The sequence below is a fragment of the Neopelma chrysocephalum genome, unplaced genomic scaffold, assembly GCF_003984885.1.
Source record: "Neopelma chrysocephalum unplaced genomic scaffold, ASM398488v2 Primary Assembly neopelma1_143, whole genome shotgun sequence".
Taxonomy (NCBI): Eukaryota; Metazoa; Chordata; class Aves; order Passeriformes; family Pipridae; genus Neopelma; species Neopelma chrysocephalum.
The window spans coordinates 5,337,094-5,361,976 of NW_020897805.1; the positions used below are offsets into that span (position 1 = coordinate 5,337,094).

Here is a 24,883-nt window from a genome sequence, read left to right on the forward strand (position 1 = left end):
TTCCCTGACGTCACCGCAGCCTGTGCGGCGGCGGCTGCTCTCAAACTTGCCTTTGTTATTCGGCGCTCCCCGGCTGACACCGCGGCCGCTCGCAAAACGCGGAGCCGGAGCCGCGCCGGAGCGGCGGGACGTGCCGCGCCGCCGGCTGCCCGGGGCCGGGAGGGGGCCGCGCCGCCCGCCCCGAGCTCCCCCCCGCAGCCGCGGCGGGGCCGGGGAGGGGCGGCTGCCGCTCTGCCTCCGCGCAGCGTCCGCACGGCCCCCCCGGCGCCCCGAGGCGAGCGGGGGGCGGCTGGAGGCACAGGGAGAGCGGCAGGAAGAGGGTTTCTTTTTCTTCTGGGGAAGCCACGGAGGCGTAAATGAGCGGGGCGGGGGCCACCGCGGGGGCACTGCCCTCGGGGGGTGGGCGGGCGGTGCAGCCCCGCGGCCGCCGGCCCCGCGCAAAGCAGCGCGTCCATGGGCGGCGGAGCGGGGTAGCCCCGCGGGGTTACGGGCGGGGAGAGCCCCGGTAGCTCTCGGTTCCGGCTGCACGCAAAAAAAAAAAAAAAAAAGAAAAAAAAAAAGGGAGGGGGGGAAAAAAAAAGACAATCCTCCCCCCTCCCCAGGCGATCCGACATCCCTTTACAGTCCCGATCGTTCTCCTCCTCCAACAACAAGACGAATGTGACCAGCGAGGAGCTACACAGTGCTGTTTAAATTGCTTATCTTAATTGCATAATCTAACAAGCCCCGTTGGAGCACGGATGAATATATTAGGCTTATTAACAACTCATCATAAAATATTGATTGTCCTGGAAGTGTTTTATCAAGGGGAAGAGAAGTCGAGGGAGATGTTTTTTAGCAGATTGGTGCTTGTCAGACAGGGACGGTTCCTTCTTATTTTCTCCCTGGAAATCGGGCTGGATTTCCTGAGGAGCACAAGAGGAAAAAAACCAGCAGAAAAACACGCCCTATTGTTAGCGCCGGGGGCCGCGCTCCGGGCGGCGGGGGGGCCCCGGCCCCTGACCGCCCCCCCTCCGGCGGGGCCGCCTCCCCGGTCCGCCCCGCCAGGCACCGCCGCCCACCCGGCTTCCCCGGCGGAGCGGGGACCCCCGGGAGAACCCCGCTCCTACCTGGGTGGCGGGAGCTCCGGGCTCTGAAAATAACAGCGGCCCCGAGGGTGGCGGTGGTGGCAATAGATGGAGGGGGTGGTGGTGGGATGTCTACAGCGCAGTAGACGGAGCAGCGGGATCTTTCGGCGTTCCCGTGTAATCCCCCTGCCCGCCCGGTAGTTCCTTCCATGCCCGTAAAAATTCTCTCGTGAAGACGACAGAGACAGAGGCACCTCATGCTTGAGAGAGTGTGTTGGGTCCAGGGTGGTTTTCCCCTATTTAATAATACAAAAACACCGAAGGGAGTGTAGATACTCTCCAGCTTTCAGTTTCCAGAGTGGAAGGGTTTCCAAGTGCCTGGTATTCAGGAAGACTAAAACGAGAATCCCCGCCTTAAAATACACTGTAAGACAATATTTGTATTTTAACTCGCATCTAAGATTTTTAACTTTGTGTGATTTGGGGAGTGTGTGTGTGTGATGCGGGGGGAGAGGGAAAGGGAGACGACGAAGGGAAGAACATCCCTGTAGGAGGCAGCTCCCTTTCAGATAGGAATCTGGGACAGATTTTGCCAGCAGCCACAAAGCATGGCCCTTTGGTAATAGAATAGCCAATGTAATTTGACACTTCAACTTGCTGTGCTCTCTGCTAGTTGATTCACTTACTCACCCACTAACATTGAGCTCCTTTTCACTGTCTGTGGGCAAGGGGAAAAAAAAAAAGGGGGGGAAGGAAGAAAAAAGAAAGCGGGGGGGGAAGGAAGAAAGAAAGGGAATAAACAAAATTATATATTTAAAAATACCCAAGTAGAGCTGCAAATCAGTTGGGGAGAGAGGATTTTGCCTGCCTTCTTCCTTATTATTTTGCTGCTGCAAGGCTGCTTTGCAATCCGTAGGTAAGTTTCGCGTCTATTTGCGCTCCCTGCTCGCACCTCCCCGTTCGCGGCCGGGCAGGGGTTGCGCCTCGGCGGAGCAGAAACAATGGAGCGGCCACGCTGGGGAAATAGGTGTACAGGGAGAAAAAAAAATAATACATATTTATTCTTCAAGGGGAGAAAATGTGCGGAGACTTCTTAAAGGGGCAGGCTGTCCCCACCGAGGGAGCGGGGCGAGGGCGGGCGGGGAGCCGCGGAGCCGGGCCCGGCGGCGGGGAAGCGGCTCTACCCGGGCAGTGCCCTTCCCGGGCCGGCCGCGGGGTCGCGGGGGGACCCGGCCCGGGGCGAACTTGGAGCAGCCGCGGCGTGAGGCGGGCGGGCGTCGGAGCCGCCGCCAGTACAAAGGGGGCTGCGGGGGCCGGGGCGGCGGCTGCCCCCGGCCGAGGCGAGCGCCGTCGGGGCGGGCTGGAGCCCCGCGGCGGGGCCGGGGCTGCGGCTCGGGGTGTGCGCGCCCGGCCGGCTGTGTGTGCGTGCCCGGCCGCCCGTGCGGGGCCGGGGAGACGCGTGGGGAAGCTTTCGTCTGTTCTCCGGGCTCCGGGAAGCTTGCCTGGGTGTAAATTCCTTGTGTCTGGGTTTTGAGAGCCAGTTGGGACCGGGGCCTCTCTCGCCAGGCAGGAGGAAGGAGCAGCCCCCCTCCCTCCCGCTCTCTCTCTCTCCCTGCCTCCCTCCCCCCGGTGCATCTGTCCAGGAAGCCGCCGGGCGGAGGGGAGGGGGCGCGAGGGCAGAGGGCCGGGGGTGCCTGGCCCGGCCCGGCCCGACCCGACCCGGCCGCCGCTCGCCCGCCTTTGTGCGAGGGGAGCGGGGGAGCCGCTTCCAGGGGCGGCCGGCGGAGCTGCTCGCGGGGAGAGGGGGAATGGCAGCCAGTTAAAAGACACTTCAGGAATGTAAACATAAAAATAGGAGCCATCCAGCCACGCTCTTGCCCCCCCCCCCGCCGGCCCCGCCGCTCTGGATAGCACTCTGGGCTGGCGCGGTAGCGGGGAAGGAGTGCGGCAGCCTGAGACGGGGGGAGGAAGTTGTTACTATAATCGGGGTTTTAGACTGTAAACTTTGTTTTGCACGTGTAAAGTTTAATTTCGGTGCCGCCTCGGAGGCTGCGATGAGGGACACGGGGCGGCGCCTCGGGGGTGCCCCTCCAAGTGCAGCCCCTGTCTGTGCTAAAGGTGGAACCTGCCCGGCGGTGGCAGCGTGACCCCGCACCGCGGCCAAGCCGCTTTTGTCTGGGATCGCCGGGGTCCCGCTCACCAGCCCCGGCAGCTGCACGGGCTGGTGCACATCGCGGCCGTATCGTCAGTTTGTCGAGACCGAAGCGAACTTAAGGCACAGCTATGCGCTGTCGTCCGATCGTGCGCCGTGTGTATTTTTGTGCTTCAGTTAATAATCTGCAAACGGCTTAATGGCTCTGTAGTGCCAGAGGAATTGGTTTTCTCCATTTACTTCAGCAGGCCTGAGTGAAGCTGGTGTTCTGGCTGCTTTTTTCAATGCATTGACACGAGAGAAGAGGATTTAACTTGGCAGCCTGAACAAATGCTCTATCAAAGGTTTCCTAAGAGACAGTAGGAGTGCTGGGGAGATGAATGACCTGGGGTAGTTTTAGGGTGCTACCTATGCAAGCTTTCTTTTAAATATGAAATGGCCATTTAGGGCTCTGAATAAAACTGTGCGCATCAGAAAGGAGACAGGCTTATAAAATTTAAAAGGGCAAAAGCCCATTAATGCTATGGTGAAGCTTTGGCTCCCGGGTCTGGTTGAGTAGTTCCAATTGCCTTGAAGTGCCAGAGCTTTTAAGGAATCTTTAGCAACAGCTTCTCTCTATCTGTGGAACGGACCTTGGCCTTGCACATTGGAAGGTTAATGGTACAGCCTCTCCTCCCCAGGCAGGGGAGTGAGGGCAGCAGTCAGGCATGAGGGCACCGGTGGTAACCAAGAGGTGATGCAAAAACAGGAGCAGAAGAAAAAAAACAAAAGGTCTGTGCTGGAATAGAGATAAAACATCTTACTGGTGGTAACCTGTTTGGGTTGTGATACTGAAGCAGTAACGTGGCACAGGGGTAACTCAAAAGTGTTACCAGCACCAGCAGAAAAGTTTCACAGAGGAATACAGCAAAGCTAAACACCTTTGGGAGAAGGATCCCTCTGACAAACATAGTTGGTCTCAGATTCAGAGCTCCTCTTCTCTTGACTGGGGAAAATGTACTATGGCATCAATCTTCTCTTGGCGGGGCCTGGTGCAGGTCTGTGAATGCCAGAAGACTTGCTCTGACCTTTTTCTGTTCCAAGTTGAGGATGTTGAAACACCAGCCATCAAACAAAAGAGACATTGAAAGCAAGATCTGCAATGGAGCACGTGTGACTTTGAGGCTAGCTGAGTGCATTTGGTGACTGTTTTCCTCGTAGTTTGGGGTGGGGAGGAGGAGAAAGAAAAGGTCGCTTATTTTTACAGTGAGGCTATGGAAAACATGACTTGAAATCCTCTAAGTATCCCATAGTCAAGGACCTTTTTTCTTTTTATCTTTTTAAATGTTGTCTTAAAATGTCTTGATTTCTGCTCTTTTTGCATGTGTTTCTATAACTGCCACATTACAAGAGGAGGATTATTTTTTCCCATGGGTGCAAGCAGGACCAGGAATTTTACCAAATCCACTTCATTAAAAAAAGAAAGAAGCTTAAAAAAAAAAAAAGTGTCTTTAGGCTTATGTTTTAAAACAATGAAGGATTTCCTGGGATTGAATTGACAGATTTTGATTTTTATCTACTCAATATAACACTACCTCAAAAGGTGACTGATTTAAAGATTATTCTGTAAATTGTAATTTAAATTTACTTTGGGCTTTCCGAATTTAAAAAGAACCTCTTGGGAGCAGTTGGTATAGGTATCTAACCTGCCAGTGACATTCATGTCAACATGGACAGATGCTTTTATTGTTTAGATTGTTTACAGTCCACAATACCTTAAATAAATGTTGATCATAATTAGAAACAATAATTGAGTCTGTGGCAAAAGATCAATGAAAACTTTGTTTCAGGAAAGAAGTGAGTTGCTGTGTATATGTACAGAGAGTGTTTTGTGCTCTCTGAGATGAAATAAAACTGCAATCTTAGTATGGCATTCAGTTCTGTTTTTAGAATATTTTAAGAAACCCACAAAAGATAATGGATCAGTTTCTGCAACATTTGAAAGATTTTTTTCCTGATCACCAGCAGGTACAAGGAGTGGAAAGGAAAGGAGGCTCGTAGCACAGTTCCATTCATAACTTTTCTTAGGAGTTGCTTGGCCTTTGCCCTACATCTCTTCCACTTTTATGGGCTCCAAAGGTTTTCTGTTAGAGAAAAAAAACAAACCAAAAACAACACTCGAAACCCTCATGGATGGCAGTTACATCACTGATACTATAGTTGGAGACAATGTTGGCTGGTTTTTAGCAACTTGATGTTTGTACTAGCAGCTTGGAAAGCCTGGTTTCTCTCCTGAAAAGGAAGAAAAGTAGATCTGAGAAAGGAAAAGGAGCTGGAATTCCTTTTGCCTTCCACGATGTTGTTGATAGGTTTCAGAATCCAGCCTTTTTCCAGTCACACAGAAGATAATGTGACTATGAGAAATGGAGGTGGTGGCTGGCCAGGAACTCGTGGTATCTGCCTTGCTGCTCTAACAACGTGGGTGATCGAATGCTGCAGGAGGAGTGAGCTTGGATTGTTAGGGCTTTACCTGGGAAGCCTGTTTCTCATAAATAAGTAGGATTGCAGTTAATGCCTGTGGTAACAAATTTGACCACTATGCAATTGACTGATTTGTTCGCTCCTAGTTAGACCAATTTTTGTGAAATCCTATCCTGTATTACAGCAAAGCGGTGAGAATATTGCTGAAGAGTGTAGAGTTGGGTTGTGCTTGTTCTTGTCAACTGCTTGTTGTGGGACAAGAAGCACAAGTCCTCTTTATCCAGTTAGGTCTGTTTTATGCAAAAACACAGTAAACAACACATCAGTACAGACCACGACAGATATACCTCCTGCTCAGATATTGTACACTTTCTTTCACTCAGTTCATGTCTTCACTCAAAATGTATGTAAGTTTTCCTGCTGTCAGCCAAGTTGAGGCTGTCAGTGGTGTATTAGAAGTAATTTCTGCTTTAAAATGGTGTCTTTGGCTTAAAAACAAAAGGGTTTTTTTCCATATTGTTTTCCCCTTTCCTTCTTCTTATTGTAGAAAGAGAAAATTCTAATGTAGCAATTTTCAGTTTCTTTATTTCCATTGGGTTTCACATGATCGTTAGCATTCAGCTTGGCTAATGTTAGAATATTTTAAAGGGAATATAGGCTGCAAGTGAAATGTCCAGGCAATGGTTGTAAAGGATCTTCACAGCTAGACTGTTGGAGGCAGTAGTGTATTATGAGAGTAGTAGATGGTCTTACACTTGTTACACGTTATTTTTGGTTCTAATAGTTTAAGATGCACTGAGGTCTACATTGCCTGCAAAGATGGTGTTTGCCGGCTTCAGTACAGTGTCTCTGTCCTTCCCTTTAGTGGAGCAGGACAGATTTCTATGGGTACTAGGTATCTAGTAGAAAAAACAAAATTGTTAGACAGACAAAATCACTTTCAATCTAATTTTGCCTTTAAGTGTCAATAGAAATTAAGTTACTCCACAGGGGATGACTCATTCTTAAAAGAACTTGCCCTTCTGAAGGCTCACATAGGTGATCACTTGTTCTGGGTTATCTGTAATTTCCTTCAGTTGCTTATACTTTTTAGATCTGTAGCAGAAGACAGGAAGTAATTTGTACTCCTGTGTTGAATCCTGGAACAGCCAAACAATCCTTTCCAGCAGGTGATGGTTGATGCTTTTTTAAATAAAATTTAGGATCTAGTGAAATATCTAAGCTTGAAAAGTGTCTATTGTCCTTTGCGCAGATAATTCAATAGATCAAGCTGGTTTGTATTTTGTCTAGTGTATTAATATTGAGGTAGTCACATACAAGCTATCACATTAACATTCCATTAAGATAAATGTGGGAAGCAGATCCTTTGGTTGGTAATCCAGTTTGTTTTGACTCTACAGACCAGCTTTGACTTGATTCCCTAAGTGAAGCGGGAAGGCTCTTGGCCCAACATTGGACAGGGGGAGGGAGGAAATGAAATTGCTTAAAATCCATTAATATGCACAGTGCTACAAACCTGTGGAAATTTCATAAGAGTGTGGATTTGTATTACCTCTACTGCTCATTGTTTGGCTATGTGAAGTTTCTTATTCATTGTTTGTTTTTCTTGGCTTAATATGTATATGTCAGTGGATGCTGGAGACCTGATTTATAAAACTCATGTCTTCATGCTAACATATCCTTCTTCAGTCCTGTGAAGCTTACCTAGGAGATCCTCCGGCTGCCAGTTGTGTTATCCTCTCCCTACAGAGTCATATTTTGGTTTCTTGGTAGTCAGTATTGGCTGCAAGCACAGAGGGACTGTGTTAGCTGAAGCCTTTTATTTTTTTCTGGGCAACAGCAGCACTACTGTGGGTCTGACTTCGGAAAGGGGAACAACTCTAACATATAGATAATACATATGTGTTGTCAAAGATAGCATGAGAATGAAAGCCACAGAATTGGTGCATCTGATAACATCATACAAAACCAGTATGGAAATTGTTTGTTGTCTTTATTTGGTTTTCTTAAAATCTTACTTGTTCTCATGTTCTCAACTCTTTGCCTGGTAACTGATAAACTCTTCTGGTGACTTAGTTTAGTAGTCAGCTTGGTCTGGATAGCATTAACTAGAGAATACTGACTGGTCGATCTAATGCACAAATGTGGGGAAACTCTGCCTTGTTCATATTGCAGCTCTTTGCGCTGTGAAATACCATTTGCCATCTTTGCTGATTAGGTAAAAACATATGTTTGAGGAGTAAGAGAAAAAGCAATACCTTAACAACAAGTTTGTGTTATCTTTTGAATTTATCTAGTTTTCTGTTCCTTTGAGACTTCAGGGCTCCAATGACTGACTGGCTGGCAAAGTGAATGGTATCTGTCTCTTAGAGATTTCTAGATAGTCTCATAACTAATCAGAAAGCGTTATTTATTGGGACTGCAGTGACATAGATATATGACAGAATAGTAGGGGCTTCAATTGGCCATTTAGTAGCAAAAACAGTTCCCTTGATGAGTATCTGCTTGTTCCTTGGCTACGTTCCTGATTCCCTCTGAGAACAGTGGAGTCCTTTAGGCTGCTGTGAAATATACACCTCTGTATCTCCATCAGTGAATTCTGCAGTGCAGATTTCTCTTCCCCTCTTGTTTTTGAACACCCATTCCAAAATCGAATACAGGCTTATTGTGTAAATAAGGGCACCGTGGGTTGGGGGGGGGGATGTGCAGGGCAGTACCGAGGCTGACACTGCTGGGTAGCTGGTGCTTGAAAAGGTTTGAAATTGGACTTCACTGGAAATTGGTCTGACACTGACAAGGGGGATTTCCTCCTCACCAAAGGCACAAATCATCATAAGCTTGTAAGGTGTTTTTATAACTTTGCTTTTGTGTATCAATGAAATTCAGAGCCTTCCCCTGTTGGCATGGTTGTCCAACAGCCACATGGTAGATGGCATCTTCCAGCTTTAAGGTTACAATCTGCTTTTGGTGATTTTAGAGGTGTAAGAGTGACACACGGGGGAAAAATCTCACCACAAGAGACTTGAGAGATAGGGAGGAAAGGCTTGAGCTTTCAGTTGCAGGACCCCCTCCTCTGCAGCTACAGCCACTTTTTTGAGGAAATGAGAGAGACTCGCTGTCCTGCTGCCTCTGTACCTACTTCGAGCAGCACTTCTGTTCGTGCAGCTAGCTGGTGGGATCCCCCATAGATGGTTTGAAAGTCAGATATACCTTACATGTTATTACTTGCACATAAACCTTAGTTTTCCTTAGTATTGCACGTCTCTAAGATTTTGGCTATTGTACATGACAAAAAACCCCTTACAATCATGAAAATTTCTTATACAATGCTTTTGTTCAAAATACATGTTCCTGCAGCTAGAGTATTTTGACAACAAGCACTGTCACTTTTTAGTTTTAAACTGTAATATATTCATAGGTGAATGAAAAACCCATTTGATTATTTCCCCCTGTCCTGCCACCCCACCCCCTCCAAAAAAAAAAGGCAGGAAAAAAGTTCTAAAACCCAATGTTAGAGACTTTGTTGACACTGCATTCTCAGAAGACCAGTTTATTTATATATCTATCCATACACTAAAGAGAGAAGAGTTTATTATGCTGCAGGTTTGCAGGAGGAAAGAAGAACGATATGGTTGTCAGGCAGTCTCCCATTCTCTTGGTGTCCTTGTAAATTCTTTGTTTGTTTAATGCTTATAACCCTTTTCCCAGCAGTAGGATCACAGAAGTTAACTTGTTTACAGCTGGTGTACAGCTTATGTTGGTCTCCCTTACAGGAACCCAAGGCTTTCCCTAAGCCTTCTCAAATAAAGCTTTTCTTCTCTTCTCCACTTAGCACAGGTTGATGCACTTTACATTTGATTAAACATTTTTAAAACTGGAATGCTTGTTCTGAAAGGACTCTAGGCCAGTGAACTGTCGCCCTGTACGTGCTCTTGGGATCTTGACTATCTGCGTGCTCACTTTGCTGTCCTTTAGGTGTTTTACAAAACCATGAAACCTTACTTTTCTGTTTCACAGGAGATCAAGATGCTGAGTTGCAGTGGGCACAAATGGGTGAATGTAGATAGCAGTTCTGTGACTGAAAAGGTGAACTCAACGTGTGTTGCATTATCAAGGCTGTTTTTCTCCAAACCAGTGTTCAACTTCACCCTGTTCACAAGTCCCTTCTTTCTTGCTTCTGAGATACCCACTCTGATATGTCTCACCTGGTGAGACTTAGAGCAACTATCAGTCCTTCTAAAAGAAGTTTGTTTCAAGAACTGTACTTGAGTCTTTCCTTGTCCTCACAAGTGTGAGATTAATCCAAAAATTTACATCACTGTTTTAAAAAGTATTCCATTGCAGTCCAGCTGGAGTTTGATACCATTAGAGATGGAAGCCCAGTAGCTTTCCAAATGGATGCATAGCTTTGGCTTTTGGCACTGTAAAACTCTGACATCTCGCACATTAAAGTCATAACAGTATTATGTAAGGAGAAGTTATTTTGGGTCACTAGCGGAGCCATCTCAGACTTGGTTAAATTAGCCTTGCAAGCTGAAACACTTGGGCTCACATCCTCTTCCTGCAGATTTCTGGGCATATAAGTGTGTGGGTGTTATGTCCTTTCCCAGTCATCTGCCCTCAGCTTTACTCAGGCTGTGTCACTGGCTCCAAACCTACTTCTGCCACAGCAATTCATGTGGCTGTGGGGAGCCCTCGGAGAGGAAGGGCTTGCTCAGCACTGGCTTTCACTCCCCAACCCTAGCTGCTTTGAGGTGGGACTGGAAGGAAGGAGAAACTGAGGAGGCTCTGTGATCCTGCTGCTCTGGGCTCTGAAGCAGCAGGGGGACAGGAGTTGTGTGGGAAGGTGGACACCCAGAAAGACTTCAAACTCCGCTAAACAAAGTTGCACCTTTGCAGCGGGCACCTGCTTGTTTATGTGTAACTCGGGAATCACTGTTTCAGTTGGCCTTGGTATTCTTTACCAAAGGACAAGTGAAACAACAGCTGTTCGTGACCAGCAAGAGGCAGAATGCAGAATGAATCCAGGGGAACCTTTGAAATGTTAGTTAATGACAAATACTTAATCCTAGTTTTTAGCAAAGGTGCAGTTTAGACATGAAAGATGACAGGCTTGTCAAAGCACTTGCTTTGGAGACCAGTCCTTGCATTCCTAGTGATCCCTGGGTACAAATTGCACATAAAGGGATGGCCATTCAGAGATGGTTTGTACTTCAGAAGGAATGAGTAACAGGACATAAGATAAACATTTTAAAACACTCACATGAAATTGCCCTGTCCTCGAAGTCTGTGCGTCAGGGAGTGCAGAGCTGCTGGACTCCACTGCCAGTGGCACTGGCTGGAGCTGTGCAGGTTGGGAGAGTGGAAAGGCCCCCTGAGGCACAGATGGTGCTTTGTGCTGCACAAGCTTGGGCAAAGCAGTGGTTCTTTCTGCAGAGGCTTTGCAGAGGGCAGTGCTGTGGATGGTTAGTGGTTCAGAGCCTTTTTGATTAAGCTGGGTTCTGAAAATACTTGCAATCATTTTTATTCTACCTGTATTCATGGCAGATTGTTCTTTGTAAAGTAGTCCATTGAGAAGCACCTGAGAGGTGTAGGGTCTGCAGGGAAGAGGAGGAGGAGGAGGCGGTGGCTGCTTCTGGAAGGTTCAAAGCCCATCTTTGAAGAACTGGTTGAGGGGAAACAGATAGGCACCTTAAATTCAGGACTGTACTACTTGTCTTATCCTTACGCAAGGTTATTTTATGTCCAAATAAATACAAAAAAATAAGTTACATTTAGGATTCATCTGTTGAAGTTTCTTTTGTTAACTAAGTGGTACTTTGTATGTCTATTTTTAAGAGTTTGGCATGTTTCTTCTTAGGTAACCTAGAGCATAGCTGCTCCCACAGCATGGTGGTTGATATGCTGCGTTGAAGGCAGTATTTAGTAACCTTTGGATACCTGCCTTCAGCTCTACCCTTGGTTGTGGTGGGCCCTTGCAAGGCCTATGGGGCACTGGACTGGTACACCAAATACAGCTCTGGTCTGTTTGCCCATAGTTGAGAGCACTAGGCATATGCAGGTAAACATATTAACAAGCTGAAACGAGGAATAAAGTAGATGATAGTTGGGCTGCTATTGTGCAGTACCCAGGCTCTGCCATGGTGACTAAGACAGTGTGATAGTTTCCTTATTGGTCACCATCTGTCTGCTTCTGGCTGGAGCTTCTTGGCTGGCACTCTGCCTTTGGAGCAGGGACCAGCGCCGCCTCCGTGCAGCACCCAGTGCAGTGAGACTTGGGTAAGGAAAGCGCAAAGGATTGATGCCCAGTGGGTTTCTGGTCACAGGTGCATGATAGATTTGTTTAATCACTTAAAAAAACCCACCAAAACCTCTGAGACAGCGTTTTCAGTGTATTCTAAAAGGTTTTGCATCCTAAATGCATGTATAAATTATTTATTCAATGCATGAACTTTTTGGAAAACCTTTGGTGAAAGAAAGTCTTGTACCAGTGCCTAATTTTAGAATATTAGCGTTTTGAAAATTTCAACAGAACTTCGAATGTTTCTAGCAGTTTTGTGGTGTCATGTGATTTGAAATTCAGGTTTAAAGCTCTGAATTTGGTTGTCCAAAAAGAAACAGCATGTCAGTGTGGAGTCTTAGTCATTTTTCTGAAATTGCAGCTATGGCCTCCAGTGCCTCTTTCTCAGTAAAGAGAAATGTAAATAAGAAATACTTGTAATGTTGCCAGCGTCTTGTCCTAGCAATATCTCAACATATTAAATCATAAAATCAAGAAACGGTACGTATCTCCCATCACAGGAAAAATAAAAATATACTTTCAATTATAAATTTATTCTAGTCATGCCCCTCAGTGTTCATGAATTTATACTTTGTGTTGTTGTGAATCTGGCAGCCAACTTTACCTGAAAAACTGTTTATAGAAGAAACAAAAGACTAGGGAGTCAAGCTTCCATTTTCACTGTTCCACCCAATGTAGTTGGTAGGAAGTGAAAGGTGAATGCACATACACCAACCTCTTTGCCTGTCTTCATTGTTTAATAAGGCCAAAACCCCCAAAAGGAACATTGAAGAGGCAGGAATTCTCTGGCAGTTGAGCTATTTGTGTTTTTAACATAGAGTATTTTTAGCCAGAGATGCAAAAATACATACTTTTATATCCAAAGAGACTGTTGTTTCCATTTATTTTAAAACTCTGGATGAGAAACAAGATGTCAGACCTATTATAATGCAACCAGTAATTAACATATGTTGGTCTGTCTCTGCCAAGGTTTTCTTGTGAGTAATGCAAGTTGCACAAGTAGAGGAATCAGGTGGTTTGTCGGTGAAGAGCCATACATAGATGCTTGAGTGATCAGATCCTAAAGACATCATCTGAGGATAGGATGTGTATCTGTGTTTGAATCTAAGAACAATTACAGTTTAAAAGACTTGTCAGCTGTGTTAAGTTTGGGGAAAAATAACCAACTTCCACTTCCTCCCTTCCCCGTTGCCAGTAAAACGTTTTCTTGTCCGGTATTAAGAAAATGGGGATAATGATTCATGGAGGAAGTTTAAATTTAGTTTTTGGTTGTATGGGGGGTTTTGTGTGTGGTGATTGTGAGGGATGATTTGTTTGGTTTTGTTTGGGGTCTTCTGTTTGTTTTTGTTTGCCCGATTTCTGAGTGACTGGAATAAGGAATCCCAGGGATGCTTTTAACAGTAAGGGTCCTTTGACTCTGACTTTTAGAGACAGCTATTCATTGCAGTTACATCAGGTGAGTGGCAGGTAGTTGGATGCAATTTTTCCATTTGGGTGGACCTTTCACAGCAGAGGATTGGAGTGACTTAGTTAAACTTAAAATGTTTTCTCAGTGATCAACGTTAACATATGTAATGCATGTACTCTCTATACATATGTTATGTCCACCCAAATATACACATTCTGCAAGTAAATATAGGAAGGGGGTCAAAGAGGAGAGTAAAAGCTGAAATAAAAAAGTGAAAAGTTTAAAAATATAGGTGAGGTCAGCTTTTGCATGGTGGATGCAAGTATATATGACAACTCAGACCTGTTTTCCTAATAAGTGTAATGGGAAGACAAATGGTATATTGTGGATTTAAATAACTAAAATGAATCTTCAGAATAGTTTCAAGGTCATATATTCCTAAACTCTGAAATGTGCTCCAGTTAGTGTTTTATTTAAAAGGAGATCTTGTTTCTTAACCTGAAAGCAGGCTGTTGCACACTAACTAATGGTTTGATGTGCACTCACAGTTAGTGACTGCGCACTTCTCTCAATGTGACCCCATCATCTCTGCTGAAGGGACTGGAACATGGAGAGCTAAAAGGATCAATCAATATCTGTATATATTGCAAGTATTAACAACTTACAAACACTAGAGGTTCTTTGGTATTTTATCACAACAGAGTAAAATCGTCATTTTTTTCCACTTGCAGAGTTTTGTGTTTAATTTGTAGTTTATATTTTGACATTATCTGTTCAGCTATAAATCAGGCTTGACTGTGACAGTGATGGCCTTCAGGCTACCTTGTGGTTGTAAATTCACAATTGTTGTTTTTGCCTTGAGTGCCATTTTCAAGCTGTGCAGTGTGGATAGTCTTGAATAAAAGAGCTTCCAATACAGAAAGTGTATTTTGGTGCTTAGAGTACTGATGAGACTAATTTAAGATTGCCAGCCTTAAAATATTCAGCCACCAGAATCCAGACCTATAGAATAATTTTAAATAATAATAAACTGGCACTCTGCAAAATCTGTCTTTTGGACTTTGTTTAGGGTTCATCCTGGATCTCGAGTGCTGGGAACTCACTAAATGAAAAGAGGTACTGTTATAATTGGTTCACTTATGGAGCTGGAGCTTTAGAGTACACATGAAAGTACTATTAGGCTTAGCTCCAGGACTAATTTTTTACTTTCTGTTGTACTTTCACACCATGTTAGGTGGTAGGTCTAAGTCACCCGTGGAGGCTGTTTGCCACCCTTTCTCAAAGCAGAGTGGTGCAATTGGTAGTCACGCTTACTAACACTGCTTGCCTGCTTTTCAGATCATTGAGCAACTTGTGGCTCCCCAAAAATGTTAAGTAAGGACTGCAGTGGGTCAGAACTTCTGATGTGCAAAATTTTAATGTCAGAAAACACACTGAGATCTTTAGAAGTGGAATTTTTGGGTGTAAAGTCTGCTTCCCCTTCCACTGTGGTTATTCTAAACTGGGCAGACTGAGCAGCTTTTGAGGAGATGCTGGAAAACCTGACTAGTCTAAGGGGAAAATAGTTGGCTGTGAAAAATATGTGATGAGTAAGATGTAGCTGCATTTACTGCATTATCAACATTTTGGCCATAGAAAATGAAATCACTGAATTTGTTTTAATATTTATTGTGCATTCAAATACCTGTTTGAAGGCTTTGTGATCTATGGGTACTATTTTTATCTTCATTTACAAATCAGCAGGTGTTCACAGGCCTGTTGGACATCCATCCTTTTGAGGCATTTATGAGTAAATGTTTCTGGCTGTCATAATTTTTGTTGGTCAAGTTCACATTAATTGCTGCACTCTGTGCAGTTGTTCTAACATTTAAATACTGCCTGTGAGTAGGTTTGATTAAAATTACGTCTCTAGGTGCACACTAAATACCTTTGATACCTCACCTACAAACAACTGTAGAATTGTTGGTGAGAATGACAGCTGCAGGCAATAAATGAGGACAGTAATAGAAGTCTCAGTGCTGGAGAGAGCATCATAAATCATGAGGCGAGAGCAGCGTGTGCGCTGACAAATCGGTGAGCAGCTGCAAACAGCATTTTCCAGGTAAGAATTATTGCACTCGCTCCTGATAACTGCTCAGAAACCACCTCTTCCTTGTATGTGGGCGACTTCACCCCTGCACGGGTGCTCACAGCAGTGTAAGCTGTCAAGCTCTGGTATTTTGCCTGGGAATGGTGTTTTGTGTGGTGTAAGCTACATATTGTACATTGGACCTTGGTTTTCATCCAAGGTGTTTCAAGTGTGAGTTTTCTCTTTCAGGGAGGAAAATTCCCCATGCTTTTTGCAGCTTATGAGTTACTTGATTTAGTTTCCTCAGAGACTTTGGAGAAGTGTTCTTGACAGGTGGAGAGAAGGGGCTGTATTTGGCTGGTTTTAACTAGCTTGCTTTGTTAGCCCTTGCTGGGTGGAGTTGGGAGGAGGTGCATATGCCTCTTTAAAAGATAAATGAGAAAAAAAAAAGACTGGAATGATGCTGTTTAAGTAAGGGGAGATGATAATCTAGTCACCCAGAGAGCAATCTTGCACTTCTACTCTAAGAGACATGAAAACTATTTTAATGAAATAATGATGGAAAACAGATGGCAAAGAGCTAGCAACTGAAATATTTTTGAACACTAAAAAATAAGTGTCAAACACATGTCTTATAATGTAATTATTGCTAAAAGCATAACATGTCAGAATATGTTTTACAATGTTGAAGTCTCTTTTTATATATAATTCAACCTTTATCTCTTGGGTTTTTGGTAATAGACTTTAATCTTGATAAATTAAGGGCTTAGAAGTTTTGATGACTAGAAGTTACTGCCACTTTTCTTAGACAAGTGAATGTGACACCAATGCCCCACTCCAGAAGGGCACTGCAGTTGGCAGACATTCATAGCTGTAATATGCAGTCTTGGAAGACTACCTGTTTGAATTCATAAGCTCTCAGTTTGTTGCCGGTGATGGGAGAAAAGTTGCCAGCACATGTGAGGTTGTTGGGGCTGCAGAGTGGGCAGGGCAGCTCCAGCTCAAGCCGTGGTGTCTGGCCGAGGCGTGAGGCTGCACCTGCCTTGGGGAGCACCCAGCTTCAGAATGCAGCAGGCTTGTACCTACCAGGAGCCAACAAGCACTGCCACTTGTACTGCTGCAGGTGTCATTGCAGTGAAGTGTGCCTGGCAGTGGTGTCCTGTCCCCACTGCAAAAGCTGTACTTGAGTATCTGCAAGGAGTTGAGATGATGTTTACAGTTTTGCTATGCTATGCTTATGGTTAGAATGCAGTTATCTTCTTCTTCTGGTGCGTTAAACTGTTTACGTAAATCATACAAATAAAGCGTTCAAAAAAAATGGTGCTTTAAATAGAATAATTTAAATATGAGGTAATTGTATCCCAATTTACACCCTACACCCTCTTTCCCCACTGGGCAGCAGCAGGATTTAATCACTGCATTGAGAAAAAGCTTTTGTTTTTTGGGGGATGTTTTTAGTTTTCTATTGTATGACTGGTTTTGTTTGTTTGTTTGTTTGTTTTCTTGTTAAGGTTCATTTTCACCGGTTTTTAGCTACGACTGATACCACTGTCCATGACTGCCTGGTCTCTACATCAGTGAAAGGAACACTGGGAGGCTGTGTGGGAGGGCCGGCACCTGCCTTTGGGCTCAGCTCAACAGGCATCACTCTGTGACACTTTACTCAGGGTCTCCAGGCACCTTACAGTTTCCCCAAAGGACAAAGAGAATTTTCATACACCACGGAACAGTGCACCAACCTGGTTTTCCAGAAACACTTTTTTTCTTCTATAGAATATTCTTCTGATGTTGACAAGTGTATAAGAGAAGTTATTTTTCTGAGTTTTTATATTTATGTAACATAGATAATGTGTTCAGACACATGTTCCTGTGCATTTTTTTGTCTAAGTCCAGTTGAACTGAATATTCCTTACCAACTTCACTTGATTTAATACTGAACTTGCTGACATGTGGCATCAGCTGTTGTGCCATTGGCTGGTGGCATGATTTTTAGAAAATAAACTGGAAGGCTTTGACTGTGGTGTCCTGCCCCATTCCCAATGTCAGCAGGAACCACAGAGGGGAAGGTGTGTAGGTACGCTGCATCCCATCTGTGCCACTTCTCAGTGTCTTCCAAAGGAAGAGAGAACTTGTGTCCTGGAGGTGGTGCTGACCATGCCACTAAGCCAGGGTTGATGGGCATCAGGAAAGGTAGGGTGGCATGGAAGCAAGGGGCCGTCACGACACTGGTGGCTGTCTCTAGTATAGGGCAGCATCTTTTATGGCTTTCCTCATTCACTTCTCCAGGTCAGGAATACACAATCCCATTAATACTGAGTGAGCTGTACCATGATGCCCAGTATGAACATTTTGGTGTGTGAGAAAGATGGACAATCCCTGTTTCCATCCTGTGGTTTTATGCTGTCAGGACTACTTAAGCCTCTCTGTTCCCTGCTTCATGTTACTCCCAGCCTTATGCTGTGGTAGCATAAATATTTGTGCAGGTGCACAATGAATCAGATGGTGAACTGATGAAGATGAAAACAAAAACCCCTTTTCTGTATAGATTCTTCCTTCTCCCCCCTGACTCTTGGATCAGTTCCCTAGTCTGCTTTCCTGTGTGGCTGCACCAGTCACCATGCGAGCACCACATGGGCAGCAGCAGAGGACTCAGAGCTGTGTGGCAGGCAGGTGGAGGCAGGAAAGAGTGCTTTAACTGGCACTTCTGTCTAGGAAAGTCAGATAGATCCACAGCCTCACAATTAGCAGAAAATAATAAACCCAGCTCGTAAATAGATTGGATCAAGTGATTAAAACCACAATATTTTGATTTGCATAAACTTGTTTTCCTATTAGTACCAGGGCATCTATTGCTGGGGGCAGGTAGATTCTCAGTAAATTAAAACCTAAATTGCATGTAACCTTCCCTACATTGTCTGTTAGTACCGCCCTTGGAACTGGTCAGGAGTCCTGAAAACAAGAACCAAACAAAGGGAGCTTAGCTCTGCAGGGCTGTGCTCATGCCTTACTCCAGCTAGCTCCTGCCTAAAGCCCTTCATCTTAGGAGGCTGGAGGCCTCTGCCAGCTCCAGCAATATGACCTGAAGAAGTGAAGTGATGCTGGAAGGGCTCAGTCTCCAGCTGTATTGCTGGTCTGTGGTTGAGGGCCCTGGGGAAGCATGGCAGGGCCAGGGCTACACACCACAGAAAGTAGCCCCCCAGCAACCTTGTTCCTCCCCATGCTGCCTGGTGGTATTGTAGGTTTGGGATGGGTAGTTTGGGATTGCTGGAGAACCTGAGCCTTTTGAAGCTCCCTGGTACATCCTGCAAGGTGGGAGGTAGTGCATGAACTGGCACTGGAACCAGCTGTGCTAAATCCTGCTGGTTAGTTCTTCCATCTTGGACAAAGTTTCCCTCCCCTTGTTTGAGGCTCTTAGAAGTGTTTGCAGAAGGTGACTCTGGTTTCTGCAGACTGGAAGCCCTACTGTGGATCTTAGAAGACATGCTTTTTTTTCTTTTGGACAAACTGTGTTTCAACTGAAATGTATTACTTCCTTTTCTGTCAAACCAGGTCATGGGAACTTTACGCTGGACAGTCAAGCAGGAGGTAGCACTGGGCTGGAAGCCCATCCTCCTGTGTGGAGGATACCACACATACCTCCCCTGTGGCTGGTATGGCTAGAGGACACCTCTAGCACACCTATTGCTGGAGGAAAAAGCTGCAGTGTATTGTCACAAAGTGTACAGTAAGATCCAAAACTAAAACCTGGAAGGGGGAGCCAGGCTCCAGTTTGCAGAACTAAAGTATTCCTGCTGGCATCTGTTTTTCCCACCCTTCCTGTAGGGAACCAGTGGCTGGTGGGCGACCTCTTGTTGGTGCCCGCACAGGGCAGGCGGTCCAGCGCAGGCGGATTCTTTCCGGGAGCCATGTCCTCCACCTTGGCCAGCTGGCAGCAGCCCCTGGCTCTGTGCCTCTCCTGCTCCCTGCTCAATTTTTGCAGCTTTGGAGCCTCGTTTGGGGGCTGAAGCACCGCAGAAGAAGTGGTGCCAAAATGGTGCCTTTTGCATGTTGTGCAGTCCTGGTGCGATAGTAGCCGTGGTTGGTGGCTGGGGTTCCTGGGCACCATGATAACAAATATAACCCTTATCATCAAACTGAGCATGTTGTCTAACTGCTAGTTGTGATTTTAAAGTATTTTTCGTTATGTTTCTTAAGGACTGTGCCGTGCCATGTTTCTTGGATCTGTATTTTCAGTGGTGTTATGTTACTCCGAGCGTGGGGGCTGGAACGAACAGAACAGCCTGCAAGTGGCTGTATCCCCTTGGGAGGGTAGAATAAGTTGCTCTGGCTGGCTCGTGGGTGTAGATGAGTTACATCTGTGGGGTGCCTTTTGGTCCTATGGAATTAAATGTTCTCCCGGTTTGTTTTGCTCATGTAAGTTATTAAAGGATGTCATCTCTCTTTGTGCCTTATGTGAATGAGGTGCCGCAGCCCTGTTGAACAGAAATGCATAAACCATCTTCAGGTTTTGGAGAAGATTTCCCTGAATGAAACCAAGTGAGAACCTTAAACTGGACAGTATTTGTGTGCATTTAAGTGTGGACAGTCTAAGCCATCTCAGTGAAGTATTCTACTGAAACATTTGTAATACCTCAAGGTAACAAGTACATACATATACAGGTGAACTGGGTCTAGACTTTGTCCTGATGTTGTGAACAGATCTTGCTGTTTAAGGTGCCATACAGCATAAAGATTTTGATGAAGAAAATCATGTTCAAATCGGAGTACAACTGATAGCTTCATACACAGATATTCTGTACTGCCAACCTTTATTGTAAACTAGCTTTTAATAGCTCCAATTAATTTTTGATTAATTTTTTAAAAATCAAAATTATTCTCAGACCTCAGCAAAAAATAATACAAGTTTTTGTTGAAAACAGAAACTGTCAATACCCTCGTGCCTTGCCTTATTTTTCTCTCCAAATTTTGTTTTTACTAAAAATTGAGTTCTTGAAAAACGCTGTTTTTTCATAAAGCAACTGATTCTTGAAAATGCCTGAAACAGGCCCCTATTCCACTGCATGCTATTGCTGAAAATTTTATGTTTTCAAATAATAGGAAATGAGATTTCCAAACATCTCCAAATTCTTTGAAGTTTTTCAAGTTTATAGACTATTTCTAAAAATCAAGGGCACAGATTCATTTTTGCAGGGGTTTTGCGTTTTCATTTTGCGATAGGTTCTTTTAATTACATTCCAAACAAATTACCATACTGAAATCTTTCTGTGTGTCAAGATATTAAGAGTAACACAGCATAAGCCTCTTCCATTAATATTCATTGTGATATTTCATAATGGTATCTGTTGAGCAGCACTGATTGAATTTAGAGAAATTGTATTGTTTAAAATCCTTTTCATTAATATATTAAACTCTCATAGCATAATATTGAAATCAGTTTGTATACAGACATTTGATTTTACTTCTCTAGCCTTATCCAAATCAAGAGACTTTTTGCATTCGTTAATGTCATGTTAGGGAAATTTGGACTCAAATTTGTTGGAATGCTGTATTGTGGTAGCTGCAAAAACTGTACAGATTTCAGAAATTATTGGTGAGACTTCAGTGTATTACAAATTAATAAAAAGTTATAGAAGATGTTATTTATATTGAAGTACAAAATAAATACTGGATTTTCTTTTAAAGAGGAAATTGTTTGAGGGATTTTGACTGTTAGTGAATCACTCTACTGGGCTTTGTGGTTTTAAAGCGAGAATGTACACACTTTAAAGCATTTAAATTTTTTTCTGTCCCATTTCACTATCAAAGGCTCTACACAAACAGAGGAAACAGGCAGATGAGTTGGTCTATGGGAGGAAATAGTTAAAAGCAGTGAAGCACAAGTGCTATCAAAGACATAAACAACCTCTAAAAGTAACGTTCATTTTAACATCATCAGCGTACTGTTTTTAAATGTTTCTTGTGGCTGATGCCAAAGAAAGAGGCGACTATGCTATTTACTGGAAGCTGAGGTGTTTTGTCAGGTTTTGTTTGTTTGTTCATTTGTTTGTTTGGGGTTTTTTTGCCTTTTCTTGTCTGTATCCTTCGAGTTGATCGGGAAGCTGAAGGGAGGCTAAAGCCCTGCTTCCCAGGAGCCAAGTGGTGTGCCCTATACTGGGTATCCAAGAAGGAACTGGTGGTGTTCACACTTACAAAGCTTTTTGTATCTTTCCAAATTTTAATAATTGTAATAAAACCTGGATTAGACTAGTAGAAAGTTTCAGTTTGGTTTTTTGTTTTTAATCCTGGAACTTTATTTAAAAACCCCTACCTGTAGAGATCTGTGTGCACACCACTGAGGCATATGAGCTGCCTTGTTACTAACTCCCATATGAGTAACTCCTGTATAATTTTTTTGTAGGGAGAAAGCAAAATGGGTTTACAACATCCATTTAGTACCCTGCTCAAATTAATCTGCATGAAGGTTGAAAATATGTATAGTTGAATATTCAAGTTTCAGTCTAGTTCTTTGACAGTGTTTTTGCAGAACACAAACCACTTAAAAGCAGCTTTGGTTTTAGGTTTTGGATTTCTTTGTTGCTCTTCCTCTGTTAGCAAGCCAGGCATCGCAGGATGGGGATAATACATGAAACTGAGAAAGCAGCTCGTTTCCTTGACCCCAGCCACTCAAGAACTAGGTGATATACTGAGCACAAAGGGGGAAAATCAAAGTCACAATCCTGTAAATATTTCTATAGATAGTTAGGTTAGACATAAAAATGGTTTTTAAACTTAGTCAAACTCCTTGCACATAAAATTAAGAATCTGTGTAAATATTTGCAGTCTGGAACCTATTTCAGGTTTCTAAAATATTTAAAGTCTTTTCTAAAATATTTTATTTTTTTAAAAAATGCTGCAAGGCCTCGTGCCACAACAAGATCTTGTTCAGAGAATGCAAATCCAGCTGCATGGTAACTCCTTCCTGCAGCAGCAGGCAAGATAACAGCTGGCTCATCGACCTGCAGGAGACTTTTGTCTACATGTTCGGGCTCTCTCTGGCAAGAGTTAAGTGTTCAGTTAGAGGGCAGGAGGCTTGGCTTTGGGTCACTGAACTCCAGGCTGCGGTTGTCTGATTCAGCTAATTCTTCCCTTCCAGACTTCTCAAGTAACTTCGAACAGATTGCTTAGACTCAGAGTGCCTGCGTGTCCCAGTAATAAAACAGGGTTAATTATGCAATCTTCCATCTCTTGCCTGGACTTCCCTAGTTGGTGTGCAGAAGTTAGTTTTACAGTGCTATTGTAAGATAAATAATTTGTGAGGTCCCTGGAAGTACAGATATTCTGCTACCTGGAATTGGGAAGGATTTCATTTTTGTAGGCTCTCAAAAGCTCAGCGTGTATCAGTCTTTGTCTTGAGAGCTGTGGTTTTTACTTATTTTATTAGCTCCTGGTGTGAAGGAAGTGATGTTATCCTAGCAACCTGCTGTCTTCATTTGGGCTTTCAGCGTATTTTCTGTGTGTGTGTGTGTGTATACATATATATTTTCTTAGTAGTAAGTGACTGAAAACATGTGCAAGCCAGCCATGTGCTGATGTTGCACTGACTCCAGCTCTCATCCACCCACCCACTTTCCTTCCTTCCTTCCTTGGAGAGCTGGCAAACAAATTACAGCCTCAACGTGTGTGCTGCTCAGGCAACGGCCCGCTGGGGAAATGGATGGGGGAGAACATTTGGATGCCAGATCAGTGTCTCATTAGGCATTTCTTAGTGTATTTTACAAGTCTGCAGACAAACAGTAGTTAAGACTCAGATGGAGAAAAATTTATATGCTCCCTGCAGGAAAGGGGGGGCTGGGGAGTCTGCTGGGGATTGCAGGGGTGTTGCTGCTGCACCCAGGCAAGTCCCACATGGCCATTCAAAGATTCAGTAACGTGTCTTAAAGCTAATGGGCGTGAGGGGGTCGGTCCCCCTCCTGATGACAGATTGCAAAATGCCTGATTAATTCATTGCTTTCTGCTTAGAGATAAGGTCCTGCACAAAATGTACGTATGTGGTACAAGTGTGAAATTGGGCTGAGTCTACCCCAAACCTACTCAATGAATGGTAATTTGCAGAGTCATGTGACTGAATCAGATGACTTCAAATGTGTTTTTAAGTGTGGGTTAAAGGAAACATTAAGCTTATGTTTCCTTGTTGCTGTCATTGCTGTTTTACCGTATTAGAGTCTTAATGGTAATGTTTTCCTTTCTTTTTCACAAACAAGATGACCTTGGCAGTTAATGACCTGCTTACAGTCTTTGGCACAGCTCTACCGGGGAGGGGGCGTTTGTCATATTTATTCAGTAATTTCATGTTACAGAAGGAGATGGTCAACACTGGCTGTGAGGAGGCAGCAAGTGAAGCAGCCTAAAGGGACCTCGAATCTAGGAGAAGGAAGAGGGTGCCCCCATTTCAGAGGGAGTTCCCCCCCTCAGTAGAGATGTAGAAGAATCTAGAATGCAGAAAACAGGATGCAGAAGCTGGGGGTCGGGAAAAGGCCATGATGTGGGCTGTTTTGGGGTGGGTCTGTGTGCAGCAGTGGTTGGCAGCAACAGCCCAGCTGCCTGGTGCTATGGAGGCAGGGAAGAGCAGCTGGTCCCTCACCAGCACACTTGGGTGCTTTTTGCTGGGCAGGTGGAAGCTGAATGGCTTGACTTCAGCAGAGGAAAACTTGCACCTCAGCACCCGTGTAACCACACAGTGGAGATCACTGCACAGCAACAGGGGACTGTTGGGGTGAGGAGGGCACATGGGCCAGCAGCCCTGCTACTGCCTCACCTGCCCTTCAGCAGAGAAGCAGTTAAGCATGGCTGTACATCTCCTATATATCAAAAAAGCCATAAATAAATGGTACCAGCCCTTCCTGACCCGCATCGCACTTGCTGGCCAAAGGAATGTTGAGTGTGCTTGGTCTCCACTTGGTGTCATGTTCTGCCCCTGAGTATTGCAGCTGTGGTGCTGCAGTCAGAAGCTTAATGAATAAAACCAAAACTCAAAACTCTTAGGTCTAAGTTTTGTGGTGGTGTTTTTTGGGAGGAGAGAGGGATAATGAGTTGTCCTTTTTTTAATCTGCAGTAACCATTCAGAGGGGTGTTACATGTGAACTACTGCGCTGGGAATGGTAAGAGGGTGCTTTGGAAAGAATTTCTGACTTTGGAGTGAACAATTTGCTTTTAAGTTTGGTTGGTTTTTTTTCAGTGGTGTTGACTGTGAGGGAGGCCCAGGCAGTGGTGGGCTCCTGTTAGGGTGCTCTGGCCACTGAGGGGACAGCAGGGAGGCTGCTACCACATGAACAGTAATTTTATTTATGTTGGTCTCCTTTCAAACTGTCACAGTCAACCTATTTTCCTTGGCACTTTGTAAATCATTATATAGGATTAGGCCTTTTACCAGCTTTTAAGAATTCTGCAG

General features: G+C 44.5%; 1 long non-coding RNA gene across 1 annotated transcript; it reads left to right on the forward strand.

Moving 5' to 3' along the window:
- Window positions 1–1,473: 1,473 nt before the first annotated feature.
- LOC113975759 lies at window positions 1,474–24,433 on the forward strand. Its single transcript, XR_003536912.1, has 3 exons — window positions 1,474–1,983; window positions 21,309–21,314; window positions 24,423–24,433. It is a non-coding gene; the product is annotated as an uncharacterized LOC113975759 (long non-coding RNA).
- Window positions 24,434–24,883: the final 450 nt, after the last annotated feature.